This window comes from Sander vitreus, chromosome 21, assembly GCF_031162955.1.
Source record: "Sander vitreus isolate 19-12246 chromosome 21, sanVit1, whole genome shotgun sequence".
Taxonomy (NCBI): Eukaryota; Metazoa; Chordata; class Actinopteri; order Perciformes; family Percidae; genus Sander; species Sander vitreus.
Window position 1 is genome coordinate 16,106,830 of NC_135875.1, and position 13,403 is coordinate 16,120,232.

Sequence of the window (13,403 nt, forward strand, 5' to 3'; positions counted from 1 at the left end):
CACCACCACTATCACCACTACGATGATGGGATGAAAACTGTAATGCACACTAGATCAACGATAGGGTTCCATATAGAGGAACGAGGGGAGTTGAAGGAGGAAGAATGAATTAAAGAACAAAGACCAGTAAAGCATGTGTCTGAAGGAAGACTGAAGGATGAAATATGGGACGGAAGCAAGAGAAGAAGAGTACAAAAATAAATAAAAAATAACAAACCAGACGATGGAGACTCCATTATTTTGGCATATGGCTCCCTATGACACCCCGAGGACAGCAGGTGAATTAGGAGGCAGATGGCACACCTCCAAGTCACTAACCCTCTGTCCGTCTGTCTGTCTGTCTGTCTGTTGTTTGGCTGCAGGTGGAACATAGCCTGCCACTTCTGCTGTCTAAATGAGGAGCCCCTCTCCTCTCTCGCTCACACACACACTCACACTCACACTGTCTCCCTCCTCCTCTTTAATGGGGCACTGGCCTGGGGCGCTGAACCAGCTCCCTCCGGAGCAACACACACACAACATGCACACACACTGATCATACATTACAGACACTCCTGGATGCCCTTGCACATGGTGTGACACACACACACACACACACACACACACACACACACACACACACACACACACACACAGAAAAGGAGAAGCAAGAGAAACCACAGCCTCCCAAATTATGCCCCTGTCTTTGAGATGATGGATCTGGTTGGTGATTAGTTAGTTGAGGAGGGAGGCGCACTGCTTAGGCCCTTTAATGGGCCATAATTTGGAAGATAACTGTATTGTACTATCTCTCTTGACATTTAAATCTAATCAGATCCTGCTGGTTAGCACTATGGTCCAAGACGAGGTAGCCTGGGAGGGATGAAAGGCTACTAGTGGAAAGGGATTGGCCCATAGTGGGGCATGCATCTCTATGGGCTAAGGCTAAGCAATTAGAAAACAACGCCCAGGGACACACAATATTTCCTGCTTTCCTTTTTTTTTATTTGTTTTTTTTTTGTTTAACTGATGATCAGTTAACAGAGCCTTAGATTCAGTAACGCAATAGTCTCGAAACAGATACATTCAATGTCACTTCCCCCCCCCACACACACACACACACACACACACACACACACACACACACACACACACACACACTAGGGAGTCACTCCAAGGCCTCTTCTCTGCTCCTTATTACCACATATGAGATGCTCAGTTTGAGTAATTCTTCTCTTTCATCCTCTTCATTAGCAGAGGAAAGCCACTGCAGCAGCCGCGGCCCATGAAAAGAGGGCATGAATTAGAATCCACTTATTCCATACACTGCCACTAATTCCACACAATGGCGGTTAATGGTGGGAAGTAATAGGAAAAGGGTGTTTCTAATTGTTTCTTTGGATGGTGTCGTGCACTCTGCAGCAGCTGTTTCTGTACAGCAAACCAGGCTGCATAAGGAGCCCGTACAAAGGCGTTGGAGGGTCCGCACGACTCCGTTCGAAAGAGTTCGCGAGCAGTAAATGCGTGTGGACGAGCCAATTTCCTCCGGCTTGCTGAGTGGAGGAGCTGGGCCCCAGTCAATGAGAACCACCTGGTGCTGAGGGAAGTGATTAGGGTTGGCACCACAGTCAGCGAAGTGCTGTTTTCTTAAGCAGGCTTGAGATGCAAGGGGTTGGGGAGGCTCACCCGAGTTTGGTTTGTTGGAGAAATATTGACGTTAGGTTTGAGGCACCATGTTGTTTTGTTGGTGCTCAATTAGAGGGAATTGTTTTGGTTACGGCATGTGTTTTGGGTTTTGACTCTGGTGCTGATTGCAGAGTGGGTTGGAGAGCGGGATGTGCCACAACAGTGGGTTTGTGGGTTCAGCTCCCACACAGACTACACACATACCAACTTAGAAGTCAAAATAGTTCAGAGAGTGGCTAACCATGGAGAAGATGAACACTTTGTCTGCATCGATGGGAATCTTATTGCAACCACAACAATTTGTCTGTAAATGCAGAGAGAATGGTGATGTACTGCATGATAAGAGACTCAGTTGCAGCATGGCCCACCCATACTACAAGCAGACTCTTTGGATGAAAGCCCCATCGAATGACATTCAGAGTGTTTTGTTACAGTACATCACTGTGGCATTAAATTAACACATGTCAAGGACTCCAGGGCAGATACATTTAAGCCCCATTTGTGAATATTTACTTCAAGGAACCTCAGTCTTGTTGACTTACTTTATAACTTCTGTTTATTACAACTCAAGTCTTATTTTCATTCTTTCTGTCAGTTAGGATAACACAGTATTCACCACATTAGCTACAGAGACGTATATAGTAGGAACACAGTGACATTTGCTACAACAAAAGTCAGATGGGGCGAGAAATGAGCAGTCAGACGATTGTTGTTAAGAAGCCAAAACTGCAGTGGGTGTTTACTCTTCCGAATACATTTGGCTAATCTTGAGGTTTGTTTTAAAGCTTTATAATCGTCTGACTGCTCGTGACTTCTTTATAGTGATGTGGCCGCGTTCCTAGATCTCAGCAATTAACTTGGTGAGTATAATAATATTATTACTAGGGCTGTCAATTAATGACCACCAAATTTCTATAGTTAATCACGATTAATCGCATGTTTTATCACATGAATACAATTCTATTTTTAAGTACATATTAACAATGCAAAGCCATTCATACCAGTGTATCTTAATTGGGAATCAAATGAATGCAAAGAAAGTTACTTGATGAACTTGACTTTAAGATTTGTAATTGTTTATTATTTATTTACTGTAAACAAAAGAAACGTGTGAATCTGTCATTATTGCACAATTCTTCCAAGTACCTAACCTAACTGAGATGTAACACTTTGCTTATACAGTACAAACAAAATGGTCCAAAAACAGGATGCCACAGCAGGACATTTGTAACCTTTACATTTTTCTAATAATGAATGTAAATTCTCCTGGACAGAAAAGGGGGTGGACAATGTCCCAAATGACAAAATCTGTCAAAAAAAACCGATACAAACAACACAGTCCTAAAACCGTATGCTGATATACAGGTACTAGTCATATAATTAGAATATCATGAAAAAGTTGATTTATTTCAGCAATTCCATTCAAAAAGTGAAACTTGTATAATGTATACATTCATTCCACACAGACTGATATATTTCAAGTGTTTATTTCTTTTAATTTTGATGATTATTATGACAACTGATGAAAACCCCAAATTCAGTAGCTCAGAAAATTAGAATATTGTGACAAGGTTCAATATTGAAGACACCTAGTGCCACACTCTAATCAGCTAATTACCTCAAAACACCTGCAAAGGCCTTTACATGGTCCCTCAGTCTAGTTCTGTAGGCTACACAATCATGGGGAAGACTGCTGCCTTGACAGCTGTCCAAAAGACGACCATTGACACCTTGCACAAGGAGGGCAAGACACAAAAGGTCATTGCTAAAGAGGCTGGCTGTTCACAGAGCTCTGTGTCCCAGCACATTAATAGAGAGGTGAGAATAAGGAAAATATGTGGTAGAAAAAAGTGTACAAGCAATAGGGATAACCGCACCCTGGAGAGGATTGTGAAACAAAACCCATTCAAAAATGTGGGGGAGATTCACAAAGAGTGGACTGCAGCTGGAGTCAGTGCTTCAAGAACCACCACGCACGATGTATGCAAGACATGGGTTTCAGCTGTCGCATTCCTTGTGTCAAGCCACTCTTGAACAAGACACCGCATCAGAAGCGTCTCGCCTGGGCTAAAGACAAGAAGGACTGGACTGCTGCTGAGTGGTCCACAGTTACGTTCTCTGATGAAAGTAAATTTAGCATTTCCTTTGGAAAATCAAGGTCCCAGAGTCTGGAGGAAGAGAGGAGAGGCACAGAATCCACGTTGCTTGAAGTCCAGTGTAAAGTTTCCACAGTCAGTGATGGTTTGGGGTGCCATGTCATCTGCTGGTGTTGGTCCATTGTGTTTTCTGAGGTCCAAGGTCAACGCAGCCGTCTACCAGGACGTTTTAGAGCACTTCATGCTTCCTGCTGCTGACCGACTTTATGGAGATGCAGATTCCATTTTCCAACAGGACTTGGCACCTGCACACAGTGCCAAAGCTACCAGTACCTGGTTTAAGGACCATGGTATCCCTGTTCTTAATTGGCCAGGAAACTCGCCTGACCTTAACCCTATAGAAAATCTATGGGGTATTGTGAAGAGGATGATGCGATGCGCCAAACCCAACAATGCAGAAGAGCTGAAGGCCACTATCAGAGCAACCTGGGCTCTCATAACACCTGAGCAGTGCCACAGACTGATCGACTCCATGCCACGCCGCATTGCTGCAGTAATTCAGGCAAAAGGAGCCCCAACTAAGTATTGAGTGCTGTACATGCTCATACGTTTCATGTTCATACTTTTCAGTTGGCCAACATTTCTAAAAATCCTTTTTTGTATTGGTCTTAAGTAATATTCAAATTTTCGGAGATACTGAATTTGGGATTTTCATTAGTTGTCAGTTATAATCATCACAATTAAAAGAAATGAACATTTGAAATATATCACTCTGTGTGTGATGAATGAATATAATATACAAATTTCACTTTTTTAATGGAATTACTGAAATAAATCAACTTTTTCATGATATTCTAATTATATGACCAGCATCTATATGTAGTCAATATAGTGTTTAGTAACTCCTAAATAATGTTGATTACTCATTGACGTCCAGTGATCACCGGTTAATGAGACAGTGTTTGCAGCACCTTGCAGCTGTTCCAGTTGGGCTGCTTTCTCCGTGTCGTACAGGCTGTGTATCCGTGAAAACTACTTTCCCCCTAGACAACTTTTTAAAAGTAAACTCTCCATTCAGAATCTTATTGGCATCCATTTCGGCGTCTCACGCTCGCCATCCATTCAAAACGTAACGTTAGCCTACTACTCTTTGGCCGGCTCGCAAGCCCAAACAAGTGTGTGCGGCGTGCCTGTTGTTTTGTTTCCGGTCTAGCTAGATCCGGTGTGGTGTTGTAGTTTTTCTAACGTTATTAATTGTTGCAACAGCATGTGAAAAAAAACTACAAAATTTTCCAGGCCAAAAAGAACGTTAATCTCGCGATAAAAAATGTACGCTGTTAAAATGGGTTTGCGATAACGCCGTTAATAACGCGTTTAACTGACAGCACTAATTATTACCCATAAAAAAATAGCAGCCAAAACCATGAACATAAGACCCAAGTTGTAATGAACCGGAGTTATCCTTTAAATTAAATAATACATGATTACAGTGCTCCTCGTTTTCATGAAGACAAGCCCCGAGAGCTCAACCTCTGAGCCACTGCACCACTCATTTGAAGGCTCATTCCCTTTGATGTTTATTTCATTTATTTGACCTTTTTAATTAAACCGGGGATGTCAAATCCTTCTCTGCTACCTAGGCTGATGACAATGTGCTCACCCTGTGTGTGTGTGTGTGTGTGTGTACTGTGTGTGTGTGTGTGTGTGTGTGTGTGTGTGTGTGTGTGTGTGTGTGTGTGTGTGTCTTCCCACAGGGGTTATCATGGTTGAGTGAATGTTGGCTCGCGGACAGTAGCGCTGATCACATTTGATGATGGAAATACATACCACAGAGGATTTTGTGTGTTTGCGTGTGTGTTTGCGTGTGTGTTTGCAAATGTGTGTATGGCAGAGCAATGGCAGACAGATCAAAGAAGTCATGATAGTCCTGGTTGAGTCTCTGTCTCGTATTTTCTGCTGAATCTACTGTTCCTGTACCAGTATGTTTTCCTTGTTTTTGCATGTCATCGCCCATTTTCCTTATTCACCTGTTCTTTCTTGTCATTTCCCATTTCCTATAGGTGATCTACGTACAGTCTATCATTCCTTATCTCTTCATTATAGCCTATTTGTTTTATCCTGTCCTCTTTCCTCCTCTGTCTAGTGTGCTCATTGTCCCCCTCTCTCTCTCTGTTTCTCTTTTTATCTCCGTTCATCTCTGTTCATCTCTCCCCAGGCTGGATCTTGGCAATTAGGCCTCTAATTGAGGTGGCGTCACTTGACTACTTCATAAAGCAGGAACAGCAGAGAATCCCATCATTGTTTTCTGTGCCCTGCCTTCAGAGAGAGAGAGTGGGCAGGGCTGCTCTGTGTGTGTGAGAGAGAGTTTTAGAGAAAGAGAGGGAAATAGAAGATAGATTTGGCAATTGTATGAATGTTTATTTGTATTTTTCTTGTGTGTATCTATTTCACAATCACAGCTTTTTAGCTTGGCTTTCCTTACTGTAGGTTAGTGTATGCTGAATGCACTGTGGCAAAGGACAAGATTACGGTGGCCGACAGGGGCAAACGCCCTGCAACTTAAGAAAACACACGCAAATAGACAAAACACAAGCAAATTAAGAAAACAACGTCATTAATTTGACAACACATGCGCAGCATTCAGCAAACGCGCTACAAATTCACACAACACAACCAATTAATAAACGCACTGCAAATAACAAAACGATGCAAAAAGAAAAGCACGTAAAAACCCCGAAAGAAGAAGCGATTCAAAAAGAAAAACAACTTCATTAATTTGACAACACATGCGCAGCATTCAGCAAACACACTGCAAATACACACAACACAACCAAATACATAAACGCACTGCAAATACACACAACACAACCAAATACATAAACGCACTGCAAATACACACAACACAACCAAATACATAAACACACTGCAAATACACACAACACAACTAAATACATAAACACACTGCAAATACACACAACACAACTAAATACATAAACACACTGCAAATACACACAACACAACTAAATACATAAACACACTGCAAATACACACAACACAACTAAATACATAAACACACTGCAAATACACACAACACAACCAAATACATAAACACACTGCAAATACACACAACACAACTAAATACATAAACGCGCTGCAAATACACACAACACAACCAAATACATAAACGAGCATCCAGATTACACAACGGAAGTCCTCCAGACCTCTAGAGGGAGCAGCTAGTGGAACAGCTTGATTTTCAACCCCACGGGGAGAGAGCGCTCTGCCTTTTTATTACAGTCAGGTATGGCTGCAGCCTGGAGAACTCCATAGACTGTATATTACATTCATATTATTATTAATAACATAATATATTAATAATATAAAGTCTATGCTCCCGTCTCATGCCCTCCCAGCTGGTGCCGTCCCCGAGCTTCGGCTTTTCAAAATAAAAGCTTGCGTCTGGTCCGCTATGTGTTTGTACTTTGGTGTGTTGGATGTTTGTGAACTAAACAGTACGGCAATCATGCTAATGAATACAATAACTTTTTCAGCAGATGTCTTAGTTACAACACGATGGAGTTAGCAAAGCAGTTTTGTGTTTATATGTGCTAGCGGGATTTATTCAGTTTGATAAATCCCACGGTAAATTGGCTGGTTTACTAAACAGGGAGGGACTATAAATCCTGTCTGTTTTTTGTATTTCAAGAGCGAATTGCTCCACAATATGAACACAGATTGATCACTTATTTTGTTGGTAACTGTTGTTGTATAATCACAATATTACACTTGAGGAGGCCTATACTTCAGTAATGCCCCTCGAAATTAAACCCTCTCATGTAATATGGCTTAAACAAACGTCAACGTTAAACGCTGATGCAGTTTTAAATGTTTTATTACCACGAGTTTACAGACGTCTCTGCTGATTATCACCTGTGACCTGAGCCGAGACACACCCACCAAACGAACCGCCCTACATGTCTGATTTGTTATTCTCTGAGTGTTGAATGCATTGTGAAACATTCATGAGTCAGCTTGCACCCAGTCTTTTTCCTTGAAATAATTCAAATGATATGTTTCACATCTGCAGAGGCAGATTTAATTTTCTCAGCTGACACACCATCCCCACCCCCATTCCCAAGAAGTAAATGAAGCAATAGCCTGCTCCTTTTCCAAAATGTGTTTGACAGCTACTTTGGCTCTCCACTAACAAATCCCAGCGCACACACCTCGGAACAAATCCCTGGGTAGCTCCAGGTTGCTATAGAGGTACTGATCAATCAGGGTGAGGTTGTGTGGTCTCCTTTTTTTGATGCAGCACAGAGTTGTAATTTTCACCTTTCACTTTCTGCCTGCAAGACCCTGGGGCAGAGTGTGTGTGTGAGAGAGAGAGAGAGAGAGAGAGAGAGAGATACTTGGGACACTCTTTCAATGAGTTTGCTTTTTTCAGGTGATAGGGAGAGGGGGAAAGAATGAGTGAGAGAGGATGATGGGGAGAGAGAAATGGTATGAGCTCTCAAGTTGCAAAAAGAATGAGGACCCACTGCAGTATGCTCTACAGACTACTAATGCAGCTCACGCGCACACACACACACACACACACACACACACACACACACACACACACACACACACACACACACACACACACAAACTGATGTAAAAAAATATATAGCAGTGGCAACACACATCAGCACATACAGTAACAGACACACGCATGCACACACTGACATGTACACCGATCTGTGTGTGTGTTGTGTGCATGTGTGTGTGTGTGTGTGTGTGTGTGTGTGAGTGAGAGAACATGTCTTTGTTCTGTCTGACTGTCCTCTTGGCACGTAAATCATAATGGATCTCATTATCCTGCTGGGATGGCTTGGTGGGGCCTGTCTGGCGGGAGATGATAGCTGGATGGCTGAGGGGCTCTCCCCCACACACACACACACACACACACACACACACACACACACACACACACAGAGCTTTATCCATGTTATCCTTTAACTTGCATAGCTACTGTAGGAGCATATACATTTTATTCTCATCAACGCACACACACACACACACACACACACACACACACACACACACACACACACACATACACACAATTGTTTGCAACCCATCCAGACACAATGGACATTAGTGGCTCAGCTTGCCGTCAGACAGAAGAGGAAGTGATGCAGAGCAGAGGGAGGGACGAATGAAAAATTGAAGTTATACTCTTACTTCCTCTCTCGTGTCATCTCCCCGCTCTCCTCCTCCCTTTCCTTCTCTCCTTCTTTTTCCCTCCCCATCTCCTATCTGTCACTTGTTTGGAGGACACCGGCAGATGTCGGCTTGTCCCTAGAGGTGAGTGGGGCTTGTGCTGCCATCTTTTTCCCCCTTATCACAGCGCAGTCTCCCACATAGGACACAAGCAAATCATGAATCACGTGTACAGGCCATGCAGAATACATCAGTTGTGAGGTGGAGAAAAAGTTCTGTCCCAGTAAATCACTTGTTTTGTGAGTATTATAGATAGATAGATAGATAGTTATTGATCCCAAAAAAAATGGGAAATAACGGTGTTGCAGCAGCAAAATACAGAGTAAACATTAAATAATAGGAAAAAATATACATGAAATAATAATAGAATACTACACGAGCAATATTTAAAATATATACAATTTGGAAAATGAAATGTACAACTGTTTCAATAGATATAGATAAACTTAATGTGCAAGTTGGGGAGTAAAAATGTACAACTGTTTCACTAATAATGTTAGGATGTAGATAAACCTATAACATGCTGCAGCCGTTCGGTATCCTAGCAGTGCTGGCTTTGATGCTGTGAATACAGGCGGAGCAGTTGCTTGCTCCTAACACGGTTAGGGCCTACACCATTTGTCTGGACATGACCATTACCCAAGCCAATTACTGGCTTTTGTACAGGCGACTTGCCAACACCCTAATGTTTTCCCGTCATGCCTCATGCCTGCCCCCCCCCTCCCAAACCCCTCCTCTTACAAACACACACATACACACAAGCAGAAAGAGGGGGGGGGGGATAGATAGAGTGGAAGGATGGAGGGCCTGAGGCAAAACCCCCACCCGACTGACTGATACAGCTAATAAACTTTCATTTAAGCTAATGTTCCCCTGTTTTCTCTCCCCTCCATTCCTCTCCATCCTTACCTCTCTCTCTCTCTCTCTCTCTCTCTCTCTCTCTCTCTCTCTCTCTATTTTTGCTCTCCAGAAGAAGGCCTCATCCGAGCAATCGATGCAGGCAGGCCACCAGCCGGAAGCCCAGTTGGCCGAACAGCACACCACTCAATCAGTCTGAACAGCAACACAAAGGGGCTGCTGGCGAGCAACAGAGGTAGAGACACACTCTCTCCATACAGCTGTAGATCCTATCCTGGACTGAACTCATTTCATAAATCATATACACAGCGTGCAACAGCAGTAAATGTGATTCACTGAGTTTTATGTAGCGAAACAAAGCCGACTGAATCAACAACAACACATCAAACTCATCTTTAAAATAGCACGAAGAGGCCAGAGTGTTTTGGCTCACTTCTCCTCACCACTGCCAACACTTCTATCTTTGAATGCTCTAGGTGCTGTGCTTATTAAACTTTCAGACAAAGCAACTGCCATGTTTCTCTTATATTTATAGCAGCTCAATGGGCTTTGTCTGAGACAACATTTGACTCAGTGTGTACATGTGTGGTTTCCCCTGTGCTGGTTACAGTGTCAGTATGTGTTGACAGCGGACGTGCTCTGGGCAACCACACTGCTCGCTGTTGCTGCACTCTCACCGTTACGCTTGTGTGCAGCAGATGCAATATGTCTTTGTCTGTGCAGTGACAGAATTCTAGGATTTGTGTGCATCTCATTGCATTGTGTATCTGTCCTATATACAGTATGTGATGCCTGTGTGTGTGCACATATGTGCTGTATGTGTTCTCAGTTAATCTGTTTTTAAGTGTGTGGTGGAGATGGGTTTCTGCTCTTTGTCACATTATTAGCTGTGCAGGAAAAAGGCTTGCATTTCTTTCATTTCATCTTTTGAAAAGACTATTACCTTGGTTTTCTCTCCAATTAATTTCCTGCAATACAAGTTAGCCAGAACAGCTTTTAACATCATATTTAGAAATGAAAGCTTTAGTTACCCTATTTATCCCAAAAGTGAACAGGTTTTAGGGCTGCTAAAACAGTTTCATGTAATATTTTACTACAGTATCTATAGACACTGGTTAGTTTTATTTGGTGTAAGACCTTAAAAGTAGTGCTGTCAATCGATAAAACAAATTTAATCAAGTTAATCACGCACATTTATAATACTAGGATTTACTAGGAAATAACTAAATGCTTGACAAACTGGTTTAAAGAAACAGATTCTTCAGTTTTATTATATCAACCATTAACATTTATTAAGCAGGTGTTCAATAACAATCTTAATTTGTTGAGGCATGCATATGAACTGCAGACATGTTTAGCAGTAAACAACAACTGTTGCAAAGTAATGTCTGCTACAAAGTCCCAAATAGCTTACCTGTGATTTATTTGCATAGTAACATCAACTCAAATGAATGCAACAATAAGTAGGCCTATTTTAGAAATAAAATGCCATAATGCATGTGAAGAGACAGAGGAAACAGTATCTACATTCTTGGTTAAAGATAATTACTTCAAACAGTGTGCATCTGTGCAACATGCCCCCTGTCAACCAGTCATACAGTCTACTCTTCTTTCAACCAATTGCTCAGGCAGACTAGCTTGTTCAGATTTTCAGATGCTAGAGCTGACCTCTTCTTCTAAAATCCCTCTGCAGAGGGACAGCAGAGACGTGTTGTTAGGGAGCGAGGGGCCTCGGTGTGGCTGTTAAGTACACTCTCTGGCTCACTCCTGTCAAGGACCTTTGGTAGCTTCAGCTATGTGAAGTGAGAGTGTTTGATTTGTTGAGTGCATAGCCACCTGAAGTAGAATTGCCTCATTTTCCTCCTTAATCCATTGAACTACACACACCTCACTCGGTATACTCTTTTTTTTCTCTCTGTCTTTAAAGTGCTTTTGATGCTTAAAGTGAGCAAAGAGAAGTGTCACCCGAGGAGAAATCTCCTGGGTGTGAATTCATGTTTTTCAGTATTTCTGCATCTCGGTTTCTTCCCTGCAACCTCTAAGTTTAGCTGAGCCAGATTTCTGTGATATGAGCAGACTTCAACCTGAATCCATATAGGTGCAGCCCTGCTGTGTGCTCATCCCTCAGAAAGTGTAGGGCCCTATTTGCTGTGTCGCTGGATATTTGCTACAGTAGGCGAGGCAGACAGTCTTAGTATTTTTTAATAAGAAGGGCAATAACAATAAATCCTACAGGCTAATCACCCACTCGCCACTCTTCTCTCCGAACCAAACCCAGAGCGATGCAACATTACCCTGCTGCCGCCGTCAATTACGCCATTCATCATGCGTCTTATCTGGCTCCCGGTTTGATTGAGTGTGCAATGGGAGGCGTCGCAAACCCTGCATTCTCCACACCAGCGTGTGTGTGTGTGTGTGTGTGTGTGTGTGTGTGTGTGTGTCGTTGACAGGAATAGAAAACTGCATTTGGGGGGGATGTGGGTGTGGGCATGTGGCGGCGGGTGTATATGGGATGTATTAGGATGTATGAGTGTGTGAAGAGAGGCTGAAATGCAGTGAAGGTGTGCGTGTGTGTGTGTGTGTGTGTGTGTGTGTGTGGAGATCTACGGTAGTGTATAAATCAAACCATATGATCGTGCCCCACTCTGATCCACTCTGTCTCAGCAAGCACATTTCTCTTTTCCCCCCCTCCTACTGTCCCTGTACTTCCTTCCTCCCCCCCCCCCCCTTTCTCCTCCTCCTCTTCCTCTTCTTCTCCTCCTCTGGAACAGATTTGTCTGGGGGCCCCTGTCTAATCTCCAGCAGTGCCGGGTGTTGGGAGACGAGCGACAAATTTTAATAAGCAACTGGGAGCTGTAATTTCGCGGCCTGGGAGGGAGATTAGGCTGATTGATGCTAGGCTCGTCTAATGGTCCAGCCTACGGCTTCTGGCCCAAATTGGTGGTAATGAAAGTTTTGTGCAAATTGAGATGGAGGAAAATAAGGCATCTTCCCTCATTCTCTCTGTCTTCATTCAATCTTTGTATTCCTCTCTCTGTTCCTGTCTTCCTGTTCATTTTCTCCTCTGCTCTCTCAATATTGTTGACAAGGTGTGTCTTTCTCTCCGTCTCCGTCCGTCACATCCTCTCTCTTTCCTCCCCGTTTTCTGTTCTATCTATCTATCTATTTCACTTTCTCTTTCAGGCTCTTCATCTCTGTCTTCCTTTCTCATGCCCGCCGCTCACTCTGCCTCGTTACCTAAATTAATTTGTTCCTCATCTGCTGTTTCCCCATTTCAATGTTTTATGGTTTTTCTCTGGCACTCTTGAGTCTGTTTCTGCCACTACTAAACTCCATCTAGTAGGCTATTTACTTTTACTCACACCCTCATTGCTCCTTCCCTCCCCTTTCTTGGGCCAGATTTATGTGTGTGTGTTTGTGTGCAGATGGGTCAGGAGGTGTTGTCATGACAAATTCGTCTTGCTCTACAGAGAGATGGGATGCCAACGCTGATGACTGTCTCCCTCCACCTCTCATTCC

The 13,403-nt window shown here is 42.9% G+C and overlaps 1 protein-coding gene across 5 annotated transcripts in view; it reads left to right on the forward strand.

The window, feature by feature from the left end:
- Positions 1–13,403, forward strand: part of raraa (retinoic acid receptor, alpha a) — a 142,904-nt gene that overhangs the window by 33,721 nt on the left and 95,780 nt on the right. For 2 of the 5 annotated variants that reach the window (XM_078278776.1, XM_078278778.1), the window contains exon 2: positions 9,997–10,119. The gene's annotated coding sequence lies outside the window, so the exon portion shown is untranslated. Of the gene's footprint in view, positions 1–9,996; positions 10,120–12,655; positions 12,828–13,403 lie in introns of those variants that run through there. The other 3 variants (XM_078278775.1, XM_078278777.1, XM_078278774.1) reach the window with 3 other exon arrangements.